Source organism: Sorex araneus, chromosome 1 (assembly GCF_027595985.1).
Source record: "Sorex araneus isolate mSorAra2 chromosome 1, mSorAra2.pri, whole genome shotgun sequence".
In the NCBI taxonomy this organism is placed as follows: Eukaryota; Metazoa; Chordata; class Mammalia; order Eulipotyphla; family Soricidae; genus Sorex; species Sorex araneus.
This window is the reverse complement of record NC_073302.1, coordinates 7,793,933-7,821,118: the sequence shown is the minus strand read 5'-3', so window position 1 is coordinate 7,821,118 and position 27,186 is coordinate 7,793,933.

The window sequence follows — 27,186 nt, the reverse complement described above, 5'->3', positions numbered from 1 at the left end:
AGAAGTGGGCGGGAGGCCTGGGAAGGCTGTGTGGTCACTCCCAGGGCATCAACCCTTGGACATCTCATGTCATCAGACTTGGGGCTTCCAGATCAGTGCAGCCGCACGTTTCTGCTGAAAGCCCCCCAGTAGGTGGTGCTGGGTCAGGGCCCCCCTTCCCACGAGTACACCTCATGAGTCCCCAGGGGAGGAAGCATCCCTCCGAGGGTCTCCCAGGCCCGGAGCACCCAGGCACAGGAAGGGTGAGACCTAGAGTCTCCGAGGGAAGAAACAGGCTGCACAGACACTCAAGCGTGGATTTGGGGGTTGGAGCACAGAGTCAGGTGTTGGGGTACGGAAAAGCAAACCTGGCCGGTCCTTCTGGGCAGCGGGGTTTGGGGGAGCAGCGCCGGGCCCCAGGCTTCAGAGGAGTAGAAACATGATGTGTGTGACCTTGGTCTGTCCACCGGCGTCTCGTCTCTCTTCTTCACTAGGTCCCCGTGGAGTGCGGTTTCCACCCCCGCCCTGAGCGTACAGGGTGATGGCACAGTCCCTCTGGGGCTCAGGGGGCGGCCCGCAGAGGCAGCCGGAGCCCGGCAGAGGGCGGTAGAGATCCTCCAGGCCGCCTGAGCTCCCCTCAGCCTGGGCCGGGCCTAGGGGCCTCCAGTCCTGAGCCGGCAGCCCTAGGGCCCCCCAGCACTCAGAGAAGCCTCCTTCCCCCGCCCCCACCCCCCTCCAATCTGAGGGTCTGAGGATCATGGTCAGCACCTAGATGGGCCCACAGAGACCCCAAGGGACTCAGCTGTCCCTTCAGACCCGGATCTCCGGCTCGCCTAGCAGAGCAGGCAGCTGCAGCCCAGAGAGGGCAAGTCCTTGGCAAAGGCCACACAGCAGCAAGGCAGCAAAGACCCGGCTCAAAGCACACCTCCCTCCCCCGCCCCCCGCCCAGCCCTCCGCTGGAAAAGGCACACCCCTTCCTCAGCCCCAACAATGATGGCTCAGCTGGAACCCAAGTGCCTGTGTTCCCTGGAGCTGCGGCCAAGTGCACGCAGGACTTCCTGCGCCATCTCAGAGGGTCTCTCCTGCTCTCTGATCTCAGGAAAACCCCCTACTGCCACCCTTCCCTCACACAGGGCAGACGAGAGCAGGCAGAGAAAATGAAGCATGAGATGCTTCATTTCATTCCCTCCTTCCTTCATTTCTTCACTGGCAGAGTGGGGGTGGGGGGAAGCTTGGCCCACATGTAGCTCAGGGTTTATTCCTGGCTCTGAGCTTGGGGGTCTCTCCTAGCAGAATACTCAGGGATCATTAGATGCTGTTCCGGGGTTCTAACTAGGGTCACACACGTGCAAGGCAAACGCTGTAACCCCTGTGCTCTCTCTCCAGTCTCTCCAGGTCGGTCCTTCTGCATTTCCTCATCCCTGCCTTGGGACCCCTCTCAGAGCAGGACCCCACCCCTGAGGGGCCTTGGTCTGGAAACTACCCTCCAGTCCACTGGAAAAAGTGTCACAGCACAGTCGAGCTACAGGGGGGACCCTCAGAGGACGGGAGCGACAGCAGGAGGCGGGAGGGGGGTGGAAGGGAGTCATCCCACACAGAGCAAACCAACACACTGCCCCGTGTCAGTCTGGCCTCCCCAAAACGCAGGCTGTTAGGGTCCAGCACAGCACAGCCTCAGAGGGCTCCCCCTGTCCTCTGTCAGGACAACCCCCCGGTGGGGCCCACCAGGAGACTTGGCCACCTTCCCATTGCAGAGAAAGCAGCCTCTGATGCTCCGGGTTGCCAAGGCAACAAGCTCTTGTTTCCCTTCTTCATAAATATGCTATAAATAGACAGGGCGGGCCCGGGCGCCTTCCTCTGCATGAATTCGAGCAGCTGTTCCAGATTCCAGGGTCCCTGGTGCAGCCCCCAGGTGCTCAGCCTCACTGCGAGCCCCCCGGAAGCAGAGCTGGGGGCGGGGGAGAGACGGGGAGCAGCACAGCGCGGGGCTCCAGGCTCTGCTGGGACATCGAGCAGATTCTGGGGCTCTGCGGGGACCCCCAGAATCCCCGGCACTCCCACTGGGGCCTGGAATAGGAGTCTATTTCCTTCGGCCCGGGAGATGAGACAAGCCCTGAGTTCACGTCTGCTGAGGGCGATGGGAAGCGGAAGTGGGCAGCCTCCCCTCTTCCTGTCCCCGATCTTGAGGGACACTGTGGAGTCCTCCACCGGCTTCGTAGCCCCGGGGAATTATTATTTTGTTGTTTTTATTTGGGGGCCACACCCAGTGATGCTCAGGGCTCACTCCTGGCTCTGTGCTCAGGGCTCACTCCTGGCTCTGTGCTCAGGGCTCACTCCTGGAAGGCTCAGGGGACCATAGGGGATGCGGAGCATCGAACCCAGGTTGGCTGTGTGCGAGGCAAACGCCCTACCCACTATTACATAGCTCCAGCCCCCGTGCCCGTGGAATTTCTAACCCCTTTCCCTGGTTCAGTCATCACGGTTGCCATCTATTTGTCAAAACCTAATAATATGCCAAGTGCGGGGGCTGGAGCAATAGCACAGCGGGTAGGGCGTTTGCCTTGCAAGCGGCCGACCCAGGTTTGATTCCCAGCATCCCATATGGTCCCCTGAGCACTGCCAGGAGTAACCCCTGTGCATCGCCAGGTGTGACCCAAAAAACAAAATAAATAAATAAATTTTAATATGCCAAGTGCTGTATTCAATGCTTCCTGGGCCACAGCTTCCTAATTCCGAAGGCCCCCACTTGCCCCACTTCTGATTTCCAGCTTGTGTAGGAAGAGCCACCAGCTGGGAGAGAGGAGGTGTCTGACTCAAGGCCCAGAGGCTTGGGGCTGGAGAGAGCTTGGGGGATAAAGGGCTGGCCTTGCACACAAGCTGACCTGGGCTCATCCCCCAGCACCTCATGGGATCCCCAGACCCCCCCAGAAGTGATTTCTGAACACAGAGCAAAGCAAGAGTTAGGATCTGAACCCAGCCCTGGCCAAAGCTCTGTTCTTTCCTGACTTGATGCTGTTTGTTTGGGGTCACACCTGATGGTGCTCAGGATCTACTTTGCAGCTCTGCTTTGTTATGCTCATGGGACCACGCGGTGCTGGAGATTAAACCCAGGACTCCTGCATGCAAAGTCTGTTGAGCTATCTCCCCAACTAGGAGCTCTGTGTGTTTTTTTTTTTATTTTACTTTTATAAGTTGTTCACGATGATTCATTACATTCAATATTCCAACACCAATCTCACCGCCATTATACCTTCTCACAACCAGTATTTCCAATTTTCCCAACCAGCACCCAGTCTGCCCCAATAGCAGGCCCTAAATAATTTTTCCTTGTATTGCTTGTTATTTATTTATTTATTATTTTTTTGGAGAGTCCAACAAGCTACCAAGAGTATCCCGCCCGCACAGCTGAGTCTGGCAAGCTACCCGTGGCATATTCAATATGCCAAAAACAGTACATGTCTCTGGAGCTGGAGCAATAGCACAGCGGGTAGGGCGTTTGCCTTGCACGCGGCCGACCCGGGTTCAATTCCCAGCATCCCATATGGTCCCCTGAGCACCGCCAGGGGTGATTCCTGAGTGCAGAGCCAGGAGTAACCCCTGTGCACCGCTGGGTGTGACCCAAAAAGAAAAAAAAAAAACAGTACATGTCTCACAATGGAGATGTTACTGGTGCCCGCTCGAGCAAATCGATGAACAACAGGATAACAGTGCTGCTACATTGCTTGTTATGGGGCTGGAGTGATAGCACAGTGGGTAGGGAGGGCATTTTGCCTTGCATGAGGCCGAACCGGGTTCAATTCCTTAACCCCTCTCGAAGAGTCCAGCAAGCTACCAAGAGTATCCTGCCCGCACAGCTGAGCCTGGCAAGCTACCCGTGGCGTATTCAATATGCCAAAAACAGTCTCACAATGGAGGCGTTACTGGTGCCCGCTTGAGCAAGTCAATGAGCAACGGGATGACAGTGATACAGTGATTGCTTGTTATGAATAATTTGCTTAAAATATAAAAACAAAAATCTCCTTAGAAGAAAGTAGAGATTGTTGTATCTCATCCTGGAGCAACTAAACCCTTGTATAAGAGGTTACTAACATGTTGTTACAGGTTAAATCTTATATGTTAATATTTTCTTGATTGAGATTACTACTGTACATTTGCAAGTCTTCTACTTTACATTCCATCCAATGTGGTGTGCTACTCCTGGTATATCAGTGATGTAGAGTATGAGATGTCATGAGGCTGCAAATCCATCTGCATGCTCCAGGAATTCTAAAAATGTTTTTAATGTAGTAACACTGCTATTTATTCAGCCATTGATTAAACTGATTGAATTGGGCATGGATTCCACATAACTTTTTAAATTTTTTTTTAATTTTAATTGAATATTAGTGAGGTAGACAATTACAAAGCTGCTCATAATAGGGTTTCAGGCATACAATGATCCAGCACCCATCCCTCCACCAGTGTACATCTCCCACCACCAATGTCCTGTTTCCATCCCACCATCCCCCAACACTCCACCCGCTACCTCCAGCCTCCCTCTATGGGAGGCACTTTTTTTCTTGCTCTCTCTCCTTTCCATTTTGTGCATTATAGTTTGCAATACAGGTGCTAAGAGCTCATGGTGTTTGTTCAGGGCATTTGGTATTTTTATCGGGATAGTCAGGCTGGAGTAGCTCTTCAATTGGGTGGCCGCTTTGGGGTGTGGATGTGACTGCTGAAGCTTCCGGAAGTACATGGAGGTGGGAGGAGGTAGCCCATTTTGACCCCGAGAAAGTCTGGAGATTTCAGTCACCAAACCCACATATCCAAATTTTTAGCAGATTATATCTTGATGAGGTCCGTCCTGAGATGGTGGAGTCAGGCCAAGGACATGGCAGTGATTTTGGATTGTGGAAGCAAGCAGCTCCCAGGGGCTCTGCTAGGCAGGCCCCAGGCCAACCCACCCCTCTCCGATTAACCCTGGTCTGCTCAGCCATGTGTGGGTCCAAGATAAACTGAAGCTTTTGATCTCTTTTGAGATTTATTTATGGGTCTCTGAAGCAAGACCCGTAGTAAAGCTTATGTGGTGGCACTGGAGTTGGTTCATGGAGTTAACTGCCAGTGCTTCCAGGAGTATTGGGCAGTGAGGGGAGATAGCCCATCCCAAATCTGAGAAAGCCTAGAGATTTCAGTCACAAAACCCGCATACCCAAATTTTCAGCAGATTATATCTCGGTGAGATCCATCCTGAGGCGGTGGAGTCAGGCTGAGGGTATGGTGGCAATTTTGGATTATGGAAGCAAGAGGCTGCTGGAGACTCTGATTAGGCGGGCCTCAGACTAACCTGCCTCCCTCTGATTTACCCCAGTCTGTTCAGCCATGTGCAGGTCCAAGATTAACTGCAGCTTTTGATCTCTTTCGAGATTTATTTATGGGTCTCTGAAATAAGCTCAATAAATGAGCTTGTATAGCTGATCCGGAGGTGATTTGTGGGTGTGGCGCTCACATACTTAACTTTTGGCCATTTAATTTCTTGGTAAACTTGGTCCCAAGTTGTTGGGGTCCAGCCAAAGACATAGTGGCAATTTGAGGGTATCAGGAAGTCTGAAGGCACCATTAGGCTGCTGATGCACTCGCTCCACAGGTACAGGTTGACCTGCTGGCAGCACCATAATCCCAATTCTAAAATTTTGAATGGGGTGATATGGCTGGAGTTTTCACTGGATGGTGACTTTGGGGTCTGGAAGCATCTCTGCAGCTTGTTGATCTTTTTCAAGATTTATTTATGAATCTCTAGATCATGCCTAGTTAATGAGCTTATATGCTGCCAGAGGCAATTCACAGGACTGATTGCCAGGCTCCTGGAAGAACAGGGTGGTGGGGGAGGTCGCCTGTCCCTGACTCTGTGAGAGCCTGGAGATTTCAGTCACAAAACTCACATACCTGAGTTTTCCTACAGATCTGTTCCTGGACGAGGCTCATCCTAAACCCATGCAATCCAGCCATGAGCATGGTGGCAATTGGATTCTGGATGTTTCAGCTGCCAGGGTTCTGTTTGGGTGGGTGGCGAGCTCACCCACGCCCCTCCAATGAGACTCAGGCTGGCACTGGGTCTGAAGGCATCTCTGTTCTGCATCGTTGCTCTCTTTTGAGGTTTATTTATGAGTCCAAAGCTCTGGTTTTTGTTTTTGTTTTTGTTTTTTTGAGATTTGTCTGTTTTGTTTTGTGTGACTATTGCTTTGTTTTGTTAAGTTTTCAGAAGCTGCTGGTTGCTCCTGGTAGTGTTTGGGGGAATGTGGTGTTGGGGATCCAACCCCGGGCCCCTGCAAGCAAATCATGTACTCCAGCCCATTGAGCTGACTCCTCAGCCCCAAAACTCTGTCCCTGACCCCAGCATCTCATTAGAGCACAGCCTGCTGATTAGCTAAAGTGAGGGATTAGCAAACGGAGAACCTGAGGCAGAGGAGGATGAGGGACTGGCCCATGACCCTCACTGGAGAAAAAAAGTGAGGCAGAGATTTGGGTCCCCAGAGGAAGGGCTGCAGAAGGTCAACCTGACTCCCCTCAAGACAGCGAGACTTGGGACTGGAGTGATAGCACAGCGGGTAGGGCGTTTGCCTTGCACACGGCCGACCCAGGTTTGATACCCAGCATCCCATAGGGTCCCCTGAGCACCACCAGGAGTGATTCCTGAGTGCAGAGCCAGGAGTAACCCCTGTGCATCACCAGGTGTGACCCAAAAAGCAAAAAAAAAAAAAAAAAAAGACAGCAAGACTCATGGGCCCAGAGTGAGAGACACGGGTAGGGCGTGCACCTTGCATACAGCCAACCCAGGTTTAATCCCTGGTACTACATATCATCCCCTGAGTCTGCCAGAAGTGAGCCCTGAGCACTGCCGTGTGTGTCCCCAAAACAAATCAATAAAAAGACAGGGAGACTCAAGGAGACATGGCTATGGGGTGAGTCACATCAGGCTTCCTGGAGGAGGTGGCAGAACTGACTCTAGGTGAGAAGGCAATGGGAGAAGGAAACTGCATTCAAGAGAGAGGGGAATCACCCATATGAAGGAATAAATGGGGGTCTGACAGGGCTTGCCGAGTCTGCAGAAAAGCAGGGCCCAAGGGGCAGAGTGAGGCTACGAGGTGGGCAGCCTCCAGTGGCTAAGCCTGGGTCTGCCCCAAGGCCACGGGAGAGCACAGAAGGCTTTCTGGTTTGGGAGTCACACCTGGCAGTGCTCAGGACTCGCTCCTGACAGTGCTGTGGGGACCGTCTGTGACGCCAGGGATAGAACCAGCGTTGGTTGCTGGATGCCCTATGCAGTCACCCCAGAGGGAGAGGAGCCACTTGTTCCCTCTGGGGATGACCACCCACCTACCCACTCATCTAAGGGAGCTTGAGCAGGATGTGTCACCCAAGCTACGGTCCTAATGGGCACGGGGCACAGCTGCTGGCACCTCCCCCAGACCGCTGTAACTGTGGCCCCTTTGTGTTCCAGAAAGCCCCAGAGGGTCAATCTTCACCCCTTCCAGCGTCCCCCTCCCATCTCAGCCAAGGCAGCCGCCCCCTTCATGCCCCCTCTGGCCAGTCTACACACCAGCTCTGAATGCACACGGGGGGTCTGTCCTTGAGGGCGATGGAGACGGGCAGTCACCCCCAAGCGAAACAGGAGGTCGGAGACCACCGAGGGAGCTGAGTGAGGGACCCCAAAGAAGGAGCGTGGAAGAGAAGATGTCACACGCAGCGGGGCACCTGGGCGGAGGGGAGAGGTGGTCCCCGGGTGGGAGGAGGGTCTGTCCGAGCAGGCTCAGCGAGGTCTGAAGCAGCCGGACATGCTGCATTCTATCCCCAGGGACACAGCGGAGTGGGGACGGAGAAACTCGCAGCGATGCGGCAGGAGGACCTTCGTCTGGGAAGTGAATCCTGGACAGGAAGAGGACAGATCCCAGCGGTGGGGAATTGACTCGCTGCTCGCCTGTGAAATGCACAGGGAGTGACTGGAGCCAGCAGGCCTGGGCTGGAGGGGACCCTGACCTGGACGCAGCAGGCACTGAGTGACAGTGACAAGAGGAGGTGGCAGAAGATGAGACCTTCAGGATGCGGGCAGCGGTCTGCGGTCGACAGGAAGAGGAAGGAGAATTCTTCCCCCACCTCCCCCACCAAGCCCAGGCCTGGTCCCCATGATGGCCCGGATGGCTGGGGACAGGAAGGCGCATGCGCATCCCTCTGGCCCTGTGTGTCTGAGGTTCCAGGCCAGGGGGAGAGGTTCAGGGACTCTGACGGCAGAAGGGGGAGAGGGAGGCCGGGACAGAGAGCAGCAATGGTCGTATTTACCGGGTGAGACTGGCAGGAAGGAGCCAGGTGAAAATGACATCGCCCACAAGAAAGGGGGTGCCTAATTGTCCCAAAGACCATTGTCTCTGGAGTCAGCATCCCCAGAGCACTATTTTCAGGGTCCAATCTAGCCACATCTCTTTTTTTTTTATTTTTAATTAGTGAATCACCGTGAGGGTACAATTACAGATTTAGACATTTTTGTGCTCATGTTTCCCCCATACAAAGTTTGAGAACCCATCCCTTCACCAGTGCCCATTCTCCACCACCAGTAAACCCAGCATCCCTCCCACCCTCCCCAGTCCCGTCTCCCCCCACCCCACACTGCCACTATGGCAAGGTATTCCCTTTTGTTCTCTCTCTCTGATTAGGTGTTGTGGTTTGCAATAAAGGTGTTGAATGGCCATTGTGTTCAGTCTCTAGTCTACATTCGGCACACATCACCCTTCCCCCGCATGAGCTCCAACCACATTTTACTTGGTGTTCCCTTCTCTGAGTTGCCCAGAATGAGAGACCAGCCTCCAAGCCATGGAGTCAACCTCCTTAGCCACATCTCTTTTTAAGAGCATCACTCAGCACCCGAGACAGTGCATGATCTGAGCGCTTTTCTGGTTTGCTAGCAGGAGGGGTAACGTAGTTCAAGTTCTCTGGAAAGTCATTTCCCAAAACTGTCAAGATCCTGGTAACACAGTGCCTAGCGGGACCCGGCTCTTCAAATTGGGTTAAGAGGCTCACTCTCCCGTTAAGTGTTCTTCAGAGGCACTCACAAAAAGAAAAGGTGATGTGATGAAACTTCTGGAAGTGACAAATATGATCACGAAGATGATGTGCTGGGGATATTATGGGTGAGCTTGAATTTGTCCAAAGTTGGTCAAGTTCTTTAAGCTATTTTTAAAACTCACATTAGAATCTTTGAAAAAGTTCAAAGAACTCTTAACCCCAAAATTCCCCCTTTTAGGTCTCTATCCTCATCCTAAAATTGGTATGTAGCATTACTTATACCATGGATTCTATGTTGCCTAGCGATTGGAAGATGGATTACACATATTGGATGTTTTTAGAGGTCAGATACATTATAGCACTGCACTGTAGCACTGTCATCCCATTGTTAATTGATTTGCTCAAGTGGGCACCAGTAACATCTCCATTGTGAGACTTGTTGTTATTGTTTTTGGCTTATCGAATACGCCACGGGGAACTTGCCAGGCTCTGCCATGCGGGCGGGATACTCTCGGTAGCTTGCCGGGCTCTCCAAGAGGGACAAAGGAATCGAACCCAGGTTGGCCGCGTGCAAGGCAAACACCTTACCTGCTGTGCTATTGCTCCAGTCCAGATACATTGTAACATAGAGCAATATAAGAACAGAAATATGGTAAGTGCTTATCAGCTACATAATGATGGAATCTACGAGGCCATTAAAATTGTATCTGGGTGGAGCCCTGGCGACACTGAACAGCAACTAGCACGGCTCCGGGATTCAGGACTGGGACACATCCGAGCATTAGAGGCTGCGCGACCTTTTCTAAAACCTGAAAACATGCAATCTTTTAATGGAAAACTAATTATCAAATGCTTCCTTAGTTGGGCTATCTTGTTTGGGGGTATAACTCCCACAACAATAGTGAGTTTTGTGTTGAAATATGGAACGTAATCAAGATGGAGAAAATGAAGTGAAATTCATCAGTTATACAGTTGGGGTGGGGGTCGGGGGGTATACTGGGGATTTTGGTGGTGGAATATGGGCACTGGTGAAGGGATGGTGTTTGAATACGGTATAACTAAGACATAAACCTGAGAACTTTGTAACTTTCCACATGGTGATAAAATTAAAAAAAAATTGTATCTGGGGGCTGGAGCGATAGCACAGCGCATAGAGTGTTTGCCTTGCATGCAGCCGACCTGGGTTCGAGTCCCAGCATCCCATATGGTCCCCCGAGCACCGCCAGGAGTAATTCCTGAGTGCATGAGCCAGAAGTAACCCCTGTGCATCGCTGGGTGTGACCCAAAAGCAAAAAAAAAAAAATTGTGTCTGTCTGGGGAGCTAAAGAGACATCGCAGGGGCTAAGGCCTGTGCTTTCGGCCAACCTGCTTCAATCCCTGGCGGGTGCCACATGCTCTCCTGAGCCTCTTGGGCTGCAGTCCTGGAGGCCCTGGCACGGCAGAGGCTCCTGGCGGCCGACTCACACTCAGCCCCGCAGCACCCAGGCAGGGCCGGGGGCTCGGGCCCTCACATTGAGCGGCAGCTGCTGAGCTGAGAATTATTGCCAGGGAAGCCCCCAAAGAGCAATAAATAATAAATTATATTTGGGACGCACAGCTAATGACATGGAGCAAAGGGTGAGAAACAGGCAGAACGCGGACGGTGAGCGTGAGTACTGTGGGTAGGGTGTTTGCCTTGCATGCATGGACTCGGGTTCAACCCCCCCAGGCCCCCTCTATTCCTCCAAGCCCACCAGGAGGGATTCCTGAGTGCAGAGCCAGGAGTAACCCCTAAGTACCCAAAATAAACAAGAAAAGCCCCAAACAGGTAGAAAGTATGTTTCCAATGTTATAATGTGTGTGGGTGGTATTACATATGTCTTTAAAATACTAGAGTGAGAATAGTATTTAAAAATCTTTAGTATTTAAAGCAGTAAATTTAAATATTTTAAATAAAATATTTTAAAATATTTTAAAATACAACTCTGCTGAAGCACATACCAAGCCCAAATAATTTTATTTTATTTTATTTTTTTGGTTTTTGGGTCACACCCGGCGATGCACAGGGGTTACTCCTGGCTCTTCACTCAGGAATTACCCCTGGCAGTGCTCAGGGGACCATATGGGATGCTGGGATTAGAACCCGGGTCGGCCACGTGCAAGGCAAAGGCCCTACCCGCTGTGCTATCGCTCCAGCCCCAAGAATTTTATTTTTAACTCTAAATATTTTTATTATTCCTTGAATTTCCCCAAAAAAAACAAGTTTAGGTTATTTATTATGCACTGCTCGTGTAACTAAAATGAAAACAATCATTGTCACTGTCACTGTCATCCCGTTGTTCGTCGATTTACTCGAGTGGGCACCAGTAACGTCTCTATTCCTCCCAGCCCTGAGATTTTTAGCAGCCTCTCCTTATTTGTCTTTCCCTACGATTAGAGACTCTTTCAGAGTCAGGGGAATGAGACCTGTCGTTACTGCTTTTGGCATACTGAATATGCCACGGGTAGCTTGCCAGGCTCTGCCCGTGCAGGTGAGATGGGCGGGATATTCTCAGTAGCTTGCCAGACTCTCCGAGAGGTATGTGGATAGATAGATAGATAGATAGATAGATAGATAGATAGATAGATAGATAGATAGATAGATAGATAGATAGTTCCGTGGGATTTCATTCATACGTGAGGCTCAGACAGAGTGTAGTGGTGGTTGGGTAGTGGAGGTCGGCTGCCAGGGTTGGGTCCCTTGTCAGGGGGGAGGGTTCTCATCTCCCTCTGGGGCGCCCCTATTGAAACAGCCTGGCATGGAGTCCCAAAATGAAAAACAATAAAGTCCCAAAATGAGAACAATAACTTTTCAAAATCTAAAAATAACTCCATTAAATTCTAAATAAATCAATTAAAATTCTGGGGTTGGAGAGATAACTGATTGAATTCATGTTTTGTAAGCCAAATATAGGAGTCCAAGCCCTGAGCACCACTGGTGTGAAGCCAAAGCAAACAAACATTAAGACTTATTTGTAAATTGCTGATGAGCTACTAGGTCATTCCTATCTTCCTCTTTGCCTCTCTGCCTTTTCCTCCAGATTCTTCGTATTGCATGCTCTTGGGCCCGAATTTCAGATCCCTGGTTGCAGGGAGACCAGTTCCACACACAGTAATGCAAAAGCAAAGGAGCTTCATTGCTAGCTGGAGCGAGGGCCCAAGTCTCGTCCCACACAGTGGAGTCTTGACAAGGACCCTGACTCCTAATCATAAGTGGGTTATATCGGTTTCACAGTTTCAAAGTTAAGCAAGCACTGTGGCAATAGTGATCTGTCAACAGTGGTCAGGCAACAGTGTATGGTCACATTCTTCTATGGTTTCTAGCACATTGTGACTGATTGAGCCCACTTGCTGGGCCCAGGAACTTTCCCAGATAGGTTCAGGTTGGCCAGATTTGTTTCATGGCTGGAAAACAGAATCTGTTTCAGTTCCAGGGAGTGAACCTGAGACCCACCTGATTTTTCTCATTTCTGCCGACTGTCATGGCTTCAGTTTCGCCCTTACACTCTTTACTTCTAGACTTTGCAATCCTTCCAAAGCCTGGAGCAACACTTGCTTCTGTTAGGTTCTGACAGAACAAATCAACAAAGTATGCCTGAAAGAAAAGAGATCGATCCTACCTCTTGACAGAGGAGCAGTGGCTTTCGTGAACACAGATGGCAGGGAAGTTGGTGGAGATTGGTGTGACAGAGGTCACCTGCCGCTCTAAAGATCCACTACTCATTCTGCAGAATTACCTGATGGATGCATACTTGAATTTTACATCAGCACAGCGGGTAGGGCATTTGCCTTGCACGCAGCCAACCCAGGTTCGATTCCTCCGTCCTTCTCGGAGAGCTCGGCAAGCTACCGAGTGTATCCCGCCCGCACAGCAGAGCCTGGCAAGCTCCCCGTGGCATATTCAATATGCCAAAAACAGTAACAACAAGTCTCACAATGGAGACGTTACTGGTGCCCGCTCGAGCAAATCAATGAACAACAGGACGGACGACAGTGCTACAGTGCTACAGTGCAATTCTTCCGATAGTCACTAGAGCAATATAATTAATATAATTTAATATAATTCTTTCTCTTTCTCTCCACCTCCCATTGCCAGGCAACTGAAAGTTACACAGTATTTCCACCACTGGATAATTTATTTAGCTGTCTTAAATGTATTTGATGTCTTAACTATAAAAACATTGTTCTAAATACCTGCAGACATTATGTGGATCCAGTATTACTATCCAACAATCAATTCACCTTTAAATTTTCCAGTCAGGAAGCCAGAGAGATAGTACAGCCAGTGGGGCATTTGCCAAGCAAGTGGCTGCCTCAGGTTCAATCCCCAGCACCCCATAGGGTCCCCAATGCCTCCAGGTGTGATCTCCGAGTGCAGAGTCAGAAGAAACTCCTGAGCACTGCCAGGTGTGGTCCAGAAATAAAAACAAACAAAAGTCAAAATTCCCCAATATACCACCATTATTGTCATGATTTTTGTGATCCAGGGTCTAGTCAAGGATCATGCAGTAAAATCAGTTGTTTTTTTAATCAGTTTTTCCCTAAGTCCTTTGAGTGTCCCCAAAGCAAGGACATTCTCCTACAAAACTACAAAGCCATGAGCACTGTCCAGAGAACTGGCTGTCGTCGGCTCAGTAGTATCCAATATCTTGCTCACACTCAATTTTCCTCAATATCATCTTTGTGAATTTTGTAACCCTGGATTCTCACTGGATTTGTTAGGGATGGAACTTCAGCCGCCCCCCCACCACCTCTTCTGGAATAGTGCCCCAGGCTTCTTTTCATCTATCACAGTGAGGCCAGTTGTCATTCTTGAGCAAGAAATTCAAGTAAAGTAGCTTGATTCAGAAGAGTGAAAAAAAAGTGTGTGTCTGTATGACTGAAACCTATTTTTTTTTAATTGAATCACCATGAGAACAGTTACAAAGCTTTCAGGTTTAAGTCTCAGTCATACAATGATCCAACACCCATCCCTTCACCAGTGCACATGTTCCACCACCAAGAACCCCAGTATACCCACCATCCCACCCCCCACCTGCCTGTGTGGCAGATGATTTTCACTTTACTCTCTCTTTACTTTGATTACATTCAATTTTCGACAGAAAACGCACTATTATTATTTGGAATTTTCTCCCAACAATCAGACCTGCCAAAAGGCATCATTAGATAATTTGTTTTCTATTGCTGATAATGAAGAGCATATGATGTCTTGGTTCTGGAATTCTGGTATTTTAGTAATTAAGTCCAGAGGTATTTCTGCCAGCAGCCGCTGCATTCCAAGATTGGTTTGTGTGCCTCTGGGATCATGGCCGTTCAGGAGTGGAGGAGCCGTTCATGGGCGGTCGCTTGGGGTCTCGTGAAACCCAACCTTGAACAGCTTTGTAAGGGTCTATCTATCTTACAGTAAATCAATTAAAAAGTTATCTTTAAAAAAAAAAAGAAGAAAGAAAAATGTGTGTGAGAGACAGACAGACAGACAGACACAGAGAGAATGTATGCACCCCTTGCTTTATGAAGGTGCTTTAATAGAAGACCTTTTCTTACTATCCAGGCTCAGTTACTCAGGGGCGGCGGAAGAAAGGACACTTGGATTCCAGATTCCTGATGGTCTTTTTCATAACGCTGTTTTTCTCTTTTTGAATTACATCCAGTCGTGCTCGGATCTTACTTTCTATGCTCAGGGATCACTCCTGGTGGGGCTCAGGGGACCATGCTCAGTACCGGGGCCCACTGAGACAAGCTGCGTGCAAAGCAAACACTTCACCCTATCTCTCCAGCCTAATTTTTTTTCTTCTTTTGGTACATCAAGTGTCCTTTATTTCCTTCATGGGCATTCTGTTAAATAATCAAAATTTTCATAATCTGGGGCTGGAGTGATAGCACAGCGGGTAGGGCGTTTGCCTTGCATGCGGTCGACCTGGGTTCTAATCCCAGCATCCCATATGGTCCCCTGAGCACTGCTAGGGGTAATTTCTGAGTTTAGGGCCAAGAGTAACCCCTGTGCATCGTTGGGTGTGACCCAAAAAGCAAAAAAAAAATCATGGCAAGATTATGAAAAAAATTTTTTTTTTTTGGTTTTTGGGTCACACCCGGCGATGCACAGGGGTTACTCCTGGCTCTTCACTCAGGAATTATGGTGCTCAGGGGACCATATGGGATTCTGCGAATCGAACCCAGGTTGGCCGCATGCAAGGCAAACGCCCTAACTGCTGTGCTATTGCTCCAGCCCTTGCCATGATCTTTTGTTCTTCTGGGGTTGGTTCCCAGGGCGGGGGTCTACCTTTGTCTGGGTGCTGCCCCAACTTCTGCATCTGGGAGGTGTCTCCCTGCCTTTAAGCTAGTGTAGAGCTGGTGATTTGGCCTTCAGACTATTCTTGAGGGGCCGGAGAGATAGTACAGCAGGTAGGCCATTTGCCTTGCACTCGGCTGACCCAGGTTCAATCCTCGGCATCCCATGTGGTCCCCCAAGCACCACCAGGAGTAATTCCTGAGCACAGAACATAGCTGGGTATTACTCAAAAGGAAAAATAAAACCAGACTCTTCTCTTGAGGCCACACTCTGCTAGACTAATTTAGCCATGAACACCTCACACATGATGAGTCTTTCTCAAGGGCCACATCAGGGAACGTGCCTGTGACTTGGCCTCACGCTGGGGAATGTAAGTTTATTTATTTATTTATATATTTGTGAGATTTCAGCCACACCAGTGGTGCTCAGGGCTGACTCCTGGCTCTCAGGGATCACTCCTGGCAGGGCTCAGGGAACCATATGGAATGCCAGAGATCGAACTCGGGTCACCTGCATGCAAGGGAAACACCCTGTATAGCTCCAGCCCCTGGCACATTATAAATTTGATCATCTGATTCAAAAGACCAGATTTCTCCATTTGCGTGGCCTTTTGTTGTTGTTGTTCTTTGCTATTAAAAAGCAATTTTGGCTAATTTGTCAAAGAGACTGTGACAAATCTGTTCCCAGAAGTCCGTCACCAAGGAAGACAGCAGCCTCAGAGCCTTTTTGCCTGGATGAGTAATTTAAGGAACTGGGATTCCGAGCACAGTTATTCCAGGACTCTGATTGGTCATCGATTCTATTTCCTGTTCCCCAGCTCCTTAGTCGCCACAGTCGAAAGGAGGATTCTGCCTAACCTGCCCCATATGCAGTTCAACTTCTTTGTCTAAAGTTCAAAGTTGCTTGTTTTGTTTTGTTTTTGTTCTTAGGTCACACCCAGAGGTACTCCAGGCTCACACCTGGCTCTGCACGCAGGACTCACTCCTGGCGGTGCTCGGGGCACCATGTGGGATGCTGGGAATCAAACCCAGGTCAGCTGCATGCAAGGCAAACACCCTACCCGCTGTGCTATCACTTTACAGGCCCCCATATAGGGCTTCTCTGATATCTGAAAATACTATATTTATTTATTTATTTATGCTTTTTAGGTCACACCCAGCGATGCACAGGGGTTACTCCTGCACTCAGGAATTACTCCTGGAGGTCCTCCTCAGGGGACCACAGGGGACGCTGGGAATTGAACCCGGATCGGCCACGTGCAAGGCAAACATCCTACCCGCTGTGCTATCGCTCCAGCCCTGATATCTGAAAGTTCTAGATCTGCCCGTCAGTGGCCCCAAGTTCAAAAAAAATTTTTTTATCTCCATGTGACAGAAGCCAGTCTCTCTCTTAGCACCATTTTGAACTCCAGCTGTCTCCCATGTGACGGGAGGGGCCTTCGCCGCCTCCCACTGAGCTCAGGACTCTCCGGGCCAGGCCACTGTCGAGGCCCAGCGCAGGGCTCAGCCTCCTCAGTTTCCTGCTCAGTCGAACCTGACGCTCAGCTGCAGGCCGAGGGCGCTGGCGGGCAGCGGGGCTGTTCCAAGGGCCTGCCAAGAGGGGCTTTCACTGGTCCCTTGCCCCGGGATGCTGGGCCAGTGCCCCTGCCTAGAAACAGGACTGCTGGCGATTGGCCTCTCCTTTCATGCCATCCCTGTTCCCTTCCCGGACCTGCAGGGGCCAGGTATTCACTGTAAAACACCAGGGTGGGGGCAGGGGGGTTTCAGGAGGGAAAAGCATGGCATGACTTTTGCAGGCATGATGGGGGCAGGGGGGGACAGGGCAGGGAAGGGGCTTCTCCAAGCCTCTGGCTCTCAGTTCTTTTTTCTCACGGACACACATGTGTGTGCCATAAATGACATAGATGTGGAGCATCCGTTGGATGGGTCTTGATAGACATGTAACCAGCACCCCAATCAGGATGTAGGAACGTGTCTAACAAGGCCCCTCTGGCCCGAGATTCCTCATATAGGGCTTCTCTGATATCTGAAAATACTATTTTTATTTATTTATTTATGCTTTTTAGGTCACACCCAGCGATGCACAGGGGTTACTCCTGCACTCAGGAATTACTCCTGGAGGTCCTCCTCAGGGGACCATAGGGGATGCTGGGAATCGAACCCGGGTCAGCCACGTGCAAGGCAAACACCCTACCCGCTGTGCTATCGCTCCAGCCCTGATATCTGAAGGTTCTAGATCTGCCTGCCCGGCAGTGGAAATTGAGCTGTGAGCACATCTCCTTGCTCTCACCGAGCAGCAAAATGAGGATGGCCAGACGGATGATGGTGTCCGACGTGTCCCGCCAATATATCAGAGGCTCAAGGCAGGGCACCCCTGTCCCCTGATGGGTCCTCTGCCTCATTCCTGCTCTCTGCTGCTCCCAGAGCCCGCGAGATCCCGACCACCAGCGCCAGCCCCCAGCCTCAAGCACACACTTGGGAAACAATTCTCCTCCATGACCCAGAAACTGGGGCCTGAAAAAACCCCAGTGGACACGGCAGGAAACTGTCGCGCGAGCAGGACACTCGCGGGCCCACCCCCCGCCCGGACCCCGGGGAGCTCCGGCCTGTTCATCTGGCGGCAGCCGCGGTGGGCAGCCAGCACCGCGCTCTGCGACTGTCAATCTGCAGCTGCCCTGGGTTGTTTACTGGAAGCGGCCTCCCTGCCAGGGTTCAAAGCCCTGGCCCTGGGCGCGTCCGCGGCAGCCAGCAGGCCGCCCGGTAATTGGCCGCCCTGACCCGGCGTCGTCCTCCCGCCCGTCGCCTTTGAGTTGCTCCAGACTGACCTTCCCGGCCTCGGGGACTTCCTGCCCAACACCACGCCGCCACCAGCCACAAATTACTCATTCCCCAAGAAATCTATTAAAAGGGAAGAGCACTTCGGGGGCCTGCTAGGCCCCCAGCTCAGGAAACTGAGTCTCCGCTCCCAAGAGAAGCCCATGCCTGCGGAACTCGGAGGGGACCGAGTGAGAACTTTGGCCAAATTGGGGCACCAGGGAAAAGGGCCACTGTCCTCTCGGCCTGTGGATGGCTTCATGCGGAAGGAGCAGGCCGGCTCCGCAGCCATTCCAGTCTGCCACCTCCGTGCTGGGTGAGCTTGGGCCAGGCATTTGGCCTCTCTGAGCCGCCCCGGCTTATTAGCAAAGACACGAGGGGCTCAGGTGGGGGACGGTCTTGGACAATTCGGTGGCAGTGAGGATTGCACTCAGCCCATAAATGTCAACAGCAGTGCAGGCTGTTGGCATGGTATCACTTGTATCACTTGTCATCCCATTGATCTTTGATTTGCTCGAGCGGGCGCCAGTAACGTCTCCATTTGTCTCTGTCGCGTGCTAGTGTAGCCCAATGTTGGCATGGTACCTTAACAATAATATATTTAGGGAGGCTAGCAGCAGACTCAGGGCCCAAGAGATGCCCAGCACACGCCTTGCCCACTGGAGGCTCAGGTTCATGCCCTGCCTCTACGTGATTCCCGAGCAGTTCTGGGAAGCACCCTACGCCACATGCCAGGAATAGCCCCTGAGCACTGCTGGGTGTGGCTCCCCCAAAAAAACAAAACATAACGTGTGGCGGCTGCAGAGGAGGCTGTAAATTCTTTTTGAACAAACATGGTTTTACTGAAGCAGCTCATGCCATCCAAGTGGGCCACACCATGCTGTCTTTGCAGCTCAATTCATTTCATCTTCCAGAGGGTCTCGGAGCTGGAGCTGTGGCCAGAGGGCCAGGGCAGCGGGTGGCAGGACACAGCACCTGGTGGAGGACTCCAGCCAGTCACAGAACCAGCGGATGGAGAAATGGAAAGAGTGGATGAATGACTAAAAGCGTGCATCATTGCTGAAGGCTAAGTACCACCCCCTACCTCCAATGTGCCAATGTCTCAGTGCCCAGAACCTGGGAGGAGGGGCCGGAGCGATAGCACAGCGGGTAGGGCATTTGCCTTGCACGTGGCTGACCCAGGTTCGATCCCCGGCATCCCATATGGTCCCCCAAGCACCGCCAGGAGTAATTCCTGAGTGCAAAGCCAGGAGTAACCCCTGAGCATCGCTGTGTGTGACCCAAAAAGCAAAAAAAAAAAAAAAAAAACCAGAACCTGGGAGGAGCTGTCTTGCAGAGTCAAAGGGGCTTCACCTGGGAAGGACTGAAGGGTCTTGTCATAAGAAGACCCGGGGGGCAGGGGGAGTGTTGGAGCCAAAGAACAGCAGGGAGGGCACTTGCTTTGCATGCAACCCACTGGGGTTTAATCCTGGCATCCCATATGGTCCCCTAAGCACCACCAGGAGTCATTCCTGAGTGCAAAGCCAGGAGTAAGCTCTGAGCACTGCCGGTTATGGCCCCAAAACAAAAACCAAAAAAAAAAGGAAGAGAATCCTGGCTCACCTGGAGCCGGGGTGGCATGGAATAACAAGGGGCTTTCTCAGAGGTGGGCTGCCAAGCGTGGCCCCCGCTGGGGGGGGGGGGTGGCGGCTGACATCGAGGCCCTCATCATCCCCATCTTTAGAATCTGGTTGGACACCAGGGCCCATGGGCTGTTTCACCAGCTGGTGGCGCATGGCTACACCCCCTGCAATTCAGACCTGGGCAGCAGGAATGGCAGCTCAGGAAGGATGGGCAACGCGCACAGTTACTGGGCCCCCCTGTTGAGGGTTCAGTCTTTATGGGGCCCAGGAAGAGGCCAGGAGTGGCCTCCACATGATCAGTTCTCTGCTTCATAAGTCACGGGTTTGCTTTCCAATCCTCAATACAAGAAATTGATCATTGAGGGGGCTGGAGCGATAGTACAGCGGGTAGGGCGTTTGCCTTGCATGCGGCCAACCCGGGTTCAATTCCCAACATCCCATAGGGTCCCCCGAGCACCGCCAGGAGTAATTCCTGAGCGCATGAGCCAAGAGTAACCCCTGTGCATCGCCGGATGTGACCACAAAAGAAAAAATAAAAGAAAAAAAAATGATCGCTGAGGGGCTGGAGCAGGAGCAGAGCAGAGAGGTGACCAGCCTGGGCTTGACCCCCGGCCTCTCGTCTGTGCCTTGGAGCACCAGCACCCTTATGCTCCTACAATGGCCTCATGGCAGGGGGCGTGCACCCCCCAGCAGGCAGCCTGGGCGGCGTGCCCACCTGCGGAAGTGAAGTTCTAAAGATATACCCTATGTTCAGCCTCTGTCTTGGGTCATTCAACCTCAGTATCCCCAGAGAATGGACAGTTCATCTGATGTCCATGGGGCTGGGTGATGATACCCAGATGCTTGATACACACTTTTTTTCTGGATGTTTCTGTGCTGGTAGTCTGGGATGATAGTAACGATTAGGCTCATGTTGGGTTTCGATTGGTTAGTTCTGATTTGGGGGAGCCACACCCAGGGGTGCTCAGGGACTACTCCTGCCTCTGTGCTCAAGTGTTGCTCCCAATCAGGGGACCATGCCATGCCGGGGATCAAACCCAGGCCTCCGGCACTCAAAGCCTGCACTCAGCCTGTTGAGCCATCTCTCCTGTGCTGAGATTAACACTGGCATCAGAGCACTGTGCCTTGAGCAGGTTGTCCTCCATGGCATGGGGGCCCCGTCCAGTTAGGTGAAGAGCAGCCTAGAGCGAAAGACTGGCTCCCGCTGGGCGAGAGGGAATCCACGGGCAGGCCCACTGCCCTCCCTCTGAACACCGGCTCTGCCTCATTGCTGACCTGCCCTGCAGATCTGGTATGTGCCATGCCTCTAGGCTCAGGACAAAACTTCTTAAAATCTGCGTGTGGGGGCCGGAGCGATAGCACAGCGGGTAGGGCGTTTGCCTTGCACGCGGCCGACCCGGGTTCGATCCCCGGCATCCCATATGGTCCCCCGAGCACCGCCAGAAGTAATTCTTGAGTGCAAAGCCAGGAGTAACTCCTGAGCATCGCCGGGTGTGACCCAAAAAGCAAAAAAAAAAAAAAAAATCTGCGTGTAGGGGCTGGAGAGAGAACAGCAGGTGGGGTGTGTGTAAACACAAAAAAAGGGGGCAGCGTTGCTCTATCTCCCCCGCCACCCGCGTTCGGTAGTCTCACACCGCTTCCCCTACCCCAGGGAGGTTGATGGCGATGATGAGGCAGGCGAAGGAAGGAACCAGGGCCAGGCTGGCTGATCTCCATTGCAGTTTATTCCATTCCCATCTCCATTCTCCTCTGGTTCTCCTCCTGTTTCTCCCTCCCCCCTGCTGCTTCATTCTCCTCCTCTGGATCTGGATCTCGATATGGATCCCCCCAGCCCACTCTTACAGCCTAGTTAAATCCCCAAGCATGAGGGGTTGGGGCTTACACAGAGGTGTGGCCCCAATTCTTTCCCTCAGGGGATGCTGCTTCTAGGACAGATTCTCATACAGCAAGATGACCCGCCTAAGGGCGAAATACCATTTAGGGGTGCGTTTCTCCGCTCCTTAGTCCAACAAGCATACATTCATAATATCAGTCATTTTGTATGGACACAATAAGAGATACATTAAACTTATAGAATTGCTCTCCTGGGGTCATCTCGATCTCAGACTACAGTGCTCAAGCCAGATTAGTCTTTCCTATCCCTAGCAGGGTCCTAGTCTCGTCATTACCTTTTGATCATGACAGCATTTGTCCACAATAAGGCTCTTAACTTATAGATAAGAATCGTGTCACTTTGGCCTGGCCCATATCGATGCCAGGTAGCTCACAGCTTGCCCTGGGTCCTTTCAGTCCCTCGTCAGAATCCTGCTTTTGGGGTGCTAGGAACTAAGAGGAACTGAGGCTTAAGTCGAAAAAGCAGATGCCTGGGAGTGAATAATATTCAAAGCCAATTAAATCCCAAGTTATAAAGCATAATATTGATTGCCTTCCTTTGTCCATACAAAAAGGACATTGCTTTAAAGTAGACTATCCAAAAGACATGAGGAGAGGAGAAAGGCAATATTTCACTCACACATATAAAATCATAGATTTCTGAGGAATCTGACCTTACAGGTTAACAGAGTCTGATTAGGGGGAAAAGGTGATAGACCGGTTGGGGTAGAGAGCACAGAGAGGAGCTTACAGATAAATGCCATGGAATGGAAGTGCCTCGGGAGCACTATGATAAACCTGAGCTTCCTGTGGCAAGGGGAACAGGACATACCAATGTTGTCCTAAAATGTTTAGAGCTACATTCCAATAAACACAGAGGGATGGAGGTGCTTTGGGAGCACTATGTTGAGTATTACCAGATAAACCTAAACTCTTTGTGGCAAGAGAGAAAGGACAAATCAATGATATCCTACAGGGTGCTTGCCCTAAATAGTCAACACAGGTTCGTCCCATATGGTCCCCTAAGCACCATCAGGAGTCACCTTAAGTACTGCTGGGTGTGGCCCAAAATAAAACAAAAAGAAGGAAAGGACAGGGAGGGGAGGGGAGGGGAGGGGAGGAAAGAGAGGGGACGGAAGGGAGGGAAGTAAAGGGAAAGTAAGGGAAGGGAAGGGGAGGGGAGGGGAGGGGAGGGAAAGGAGGGGAGGGAAGGGGAGGGGAGGGGAGGGAAGGGAAGGGGAGGGGAGGGGAGGGAAGGGGAGGGGAGGGAAGGGGAGGGGAGGGAAGGGGAGGGGAGGGGAGGGAAGGGGAGGGGAGGGGAGGGGAGGGAAGGGGAGGGGAGAGGAGGAAACAGAAGGGGAGGGAAGGGGAGGGAAGGGGAGAAAAGGGGAGGGAAGGGAAGGGGAGGGGAGGGAAGGGGAGGGGAGGGGAGGGAACGGGAGAGGAGGGGAAGGGTGGGGAGGGGAGGAGAGGGGAGGGAAGGAGAGGGGAGGAAAGGGGAGCCTCCAGAGTGCATGTTGCAGGCTGGTTCCTTTGTGGAAGGGGAGTGAGTGTGACAGTCAGAGCTGGCCACGTCCCCAGCTGAGTGGCCTTGGACAGGCTGCTTTATCTCTCTGAGCCATTGTGTCCCTTTCCCCCCTCACGCACCTAGAGTCCCCTCTTCACCTTCTCACCCCTCTACCCACGCTCCAAAGGTCTCCCTCACGCTATCAGGAAGCGATACTCCCCCACATGCCACCCTGGCTCAGCGTCGCTTCAGACACAACCAAAGTTTCTGATTTTGTACATTTCCAAATGTGCAAAATAGACAACTTCTGCCAGCCCTGCACCCTACTGAGTGTCACCCAGGCCCAAGATGGGGCAGAGAGGGGCCTGGCACCCACTAACAGTCAGCCCCTGCTTGCAGGCAGGAGCAGGGAGGTAGCCACCACATATGTCCTGGCATCCTGGGTCTCTGTCTCCAGGCAGGGCCCGGTAGGGTGCTGCTGCTTCCTCACCAAGCAGCCAGACCCAGACGGTCTCCTGGGGGCAGTGCTGATACTCCTTGCACACTAAGCCAGGCAGCAGAGAAAGACTTGGCTTCTAAGGGGCTGGAGCGATAGCACAGCAGGTAGGGCATTGGCCTTGCACACGGCCAACCTGGGTTCAATTCCCACCATCCCATATGGTCCCCCGAACACTGCCAGGAGTAATTCCTGAGTGCATGAGCCAAGAGTAACCCCTGTGCATCGCCGGGTGTGACCCAAAATGGAAAAAAAAAAAGGACTTGGCTTGAAAATTGCTTCTTAAAACTCATTTTTGGGGGCTGGAGTAGCACAATGGGTAGGGCATTTGCCTTGCACGCAGTCTGACCAGGGTTCAATTCCCAGCATCCCATAGGGTCCCCCAAGCATCACCAGGAGTAACTCCTGAGTGCAGAGCCAGGAGTAACCCCTGAGCATCTCTGGGTGTGACCCAAAAAGAAAAAAAAAAGATGAAAAACAAAAAAACCTCACTTTTGGATTTGGGGTTACACCCAGTGGTGATCAGAGGCTGCTCTTGGCTCTGTGCTCAGGGAAACATGTAATGCCAGATATCGAGCCTCAGCCTCCTGCTTACAAGGCTTATGCTCCAGCGTTTTGAACTATCTCACTGCCTGCTAAAATACTTTCTGTTTGGTTTGGGGGCACACCCAGTGGTACTCGGGGCTTACTCCTTCCTGGTTCTGCACTCAGGGATCACCTTTGGCAAGGCACAGGGGGACCCTATGGGGCTCTGGGGATCAAACTTGGGTCAGTCCCATGCAAGGCAAGTGCCCTGTACTATCTGTCCCCACTAAATTATTATTAAACTATTTCAATACTCATTGATCACTTGGTTGTTACCATTATTTAACTTGGACTCTGTAAAGATCTACCACTGGTCCCGCTGTGCAAGATCTACTCACTTCTGAACAGCCAGAGGGAACCCCAGTAAACGAGATCATGCGCCCCCTGTGGTTGGCTGCTGGGGCGGGGATCACTAGGCCCCTCCTGTACTTAAAGACAAAGGAAGGGGGAACCCAGAGACTCGAGTCCCCACTTCGCCATTGGCAGGAGGGTGTTTCTGGGCAGCGTAACTCAGATTAGCACCGTGCATGGTGCCTGCTCAGAGAACAGGGACGTCCCCCCACCCCACCCCACCAGCCCCGGGGATGCGTGGGAAACAAGGGAAAGAGAATATAGATGGAATGGGGAAGGAGAAAGACACCCCCGCCCCCCCCCCCCACACACACAGGTTTCATTGTTAAAGCAGAAGAACCCCGAAAATCAGCCCTCCCAGAGAGTAGCTCTCAGCCTAGAGGGGCGTGGAAACTGCCCACAACACCCAGCTGAGTCTGAAAGCTGGGCAAAAGGAACTCTCTAGAATTTCAAGACATGCCCCAGGCAGAGAAGGAAAGACAGATGTGGCGAAGGCAGGATGCAGGGACAGGAGAACTGGCACAAACTGGGCCAGCTCTGGAGGATGGGGTGAGGAAGACAGGGTCGCGGAGAGAAGGTTGAGGACAGTGCCTGGTGGTGGGGGGGGTCCTGGAGCTGAACTTGACCCCCTGCTTTCGGGGATCACCTGGGCTCACTGAGTCTTGGCTGAATTTACCACGTTGTCCATTGCTGCACCAGGCTAACCCCCAAGTTTAACCACTGGAGGGGCCGAAGCCGCAGGAACCGTTTCCCTGCCGAACGCCCACACACACTCCCCCCACCCCCCGCCCCCCTCCAACAGCTGCATCCCACCCCCGACACACACCGCCCGCCCGCGCTCCCCAATTTGACTTGAGCCTGAACGGGCTTCTGGCGTTTGATGAGGGTAGAATAAGGCCTCTCTGGGGTGACGCGCAGGCGTTCAAATTGGCTTGGCACGCGGGCTCGAGCAGTTGGTGGCTGGAGCCAGGGGACCCGGACAGCAGGCTTTCGCTGGAGGGGACATGAGCTTTATTTCCCTCTTGGTCGCTGACAAGGAAGCAGCTGTCCTTGCCTGATTATGTTCACCTCCGGTCACAGCGGCCGCGGCTGTGCCTTCCGGGGAGGCGAGACGCGCGCAGACTCGGGCGCGGGGCTGGAGCTCCATCTACCGCCTCCCCGGCCGCCTGCTGAGCCAGCGACACCCCGTTTCCAGGGTCACGGCCTGAAGCAGAAAGGGTGAGAGCAGCCTCGAAGACAAGCTGAGACCCAAAAGGGGAAAAAAAGAAAGAAAGAAAAAAAAAATTCAGGTTTCTGGGCCCTGGATTCAGTCCCTGACGTAGCGTGTCAAGGGCCAGAGAGACTGTGTGCAGGCATGTAGGTGCCTCGCGTGTGGCGGTGGCCGGGGCCCTGGTTCAAATCCCAGCACCACATACGGCTCCCTGAGCACTGAGCCAAGCGCGGCCCCGGAGCACAGAGCCAGAAGTGACCTGAGCACAGAGCCAGGCTTGTCCCCGCCAAAAACTGGTCAGTTTTTGGGCTGGAGCGATAGCACAGCGGGTAGGGCGTTTGCCTTGCATGCGGCCGACCCGGGTTCCAATCCCAGCATCCCATATGGTCCCCTGAGCACTGCCAGGGGTAATTCCTGAGGGAATGAGCCAGGAATGACCCCTGTGCATTGCCGGGTGTGACCCAAAAAGAAAAAAAAAAACTGGTCAGTTCTCTCCTCTTACTCCCTCTTTTTTGTTTTATCCAGCTTCAGAGTTTGATGAGACCAAGTCTGATTGTCACTTGCCTGCTATTTATTACTTCCAGACTTGTCCCCCGTTCTCCCTGGTAAAGCTCCCCCCCCCCAGCCTCAGGAGTCTGGTGGAGCTGGAGCTTTGAAGCTGAGGAAATTGTGGCTCACAATGGCAGAAACAGGGTTTGAATTTCAGACTGTCTAACTCCGAATCTTGCATGTCATGTCACTGAGCCACGCTTTCAGGAACAACGGCCACATTTTAAATAAGTAGGGAGGGGCTGGAGCGATAGCATAGCGGGTAGGGCGTTTGCCTTGCATGCGACTGACCCGAGTTCGATTCCCAGCATCCCATAGGGTCCCCTGAGCACTGCCAGGAGTAATTCCTGAGTGCAGAGCCAGGAGTAACCCCTGTGCATCGCTGGGTGTGACCCCCACCAAAAAAAAAATAAGTAGGGAGCACTTTCCCAGAGAGATGGAAGGAGTCTCTCTGCCTCCAGGAGGCAGAACAATGATGCACAGGGGCTGTGTTCTGTCAGTCTTGCTGTCCTATCATCTTTGAGGGTGCCTGACAGGAAAGGTGCCTAAAGATCACAAAAAGGATGCGAAGCACCGGAATCTCACTTGCCATCGGGCACAAGGAAAATGGGAGTTCCCGAATTCCTCCAGGAGACTCTGGTTTATATCTTCATGGTAACACGACTGCCCACAGCTGCCAGGAGGGCTGAGAAAGATATTTTGAGGAGGTCAGCAATGCTCTGCCATCACTAAAGAGGTGTGCCACGTCGCGTGGGCTTGCACTCAGTCACGTAGAATCTTTGCTCCCGCGTTCTCTCAGCATCACTGCAAGGCCCATTGCATCGCATTGTTTTATAATTCTCATTTTTAAGTATTTCTTGAAGTG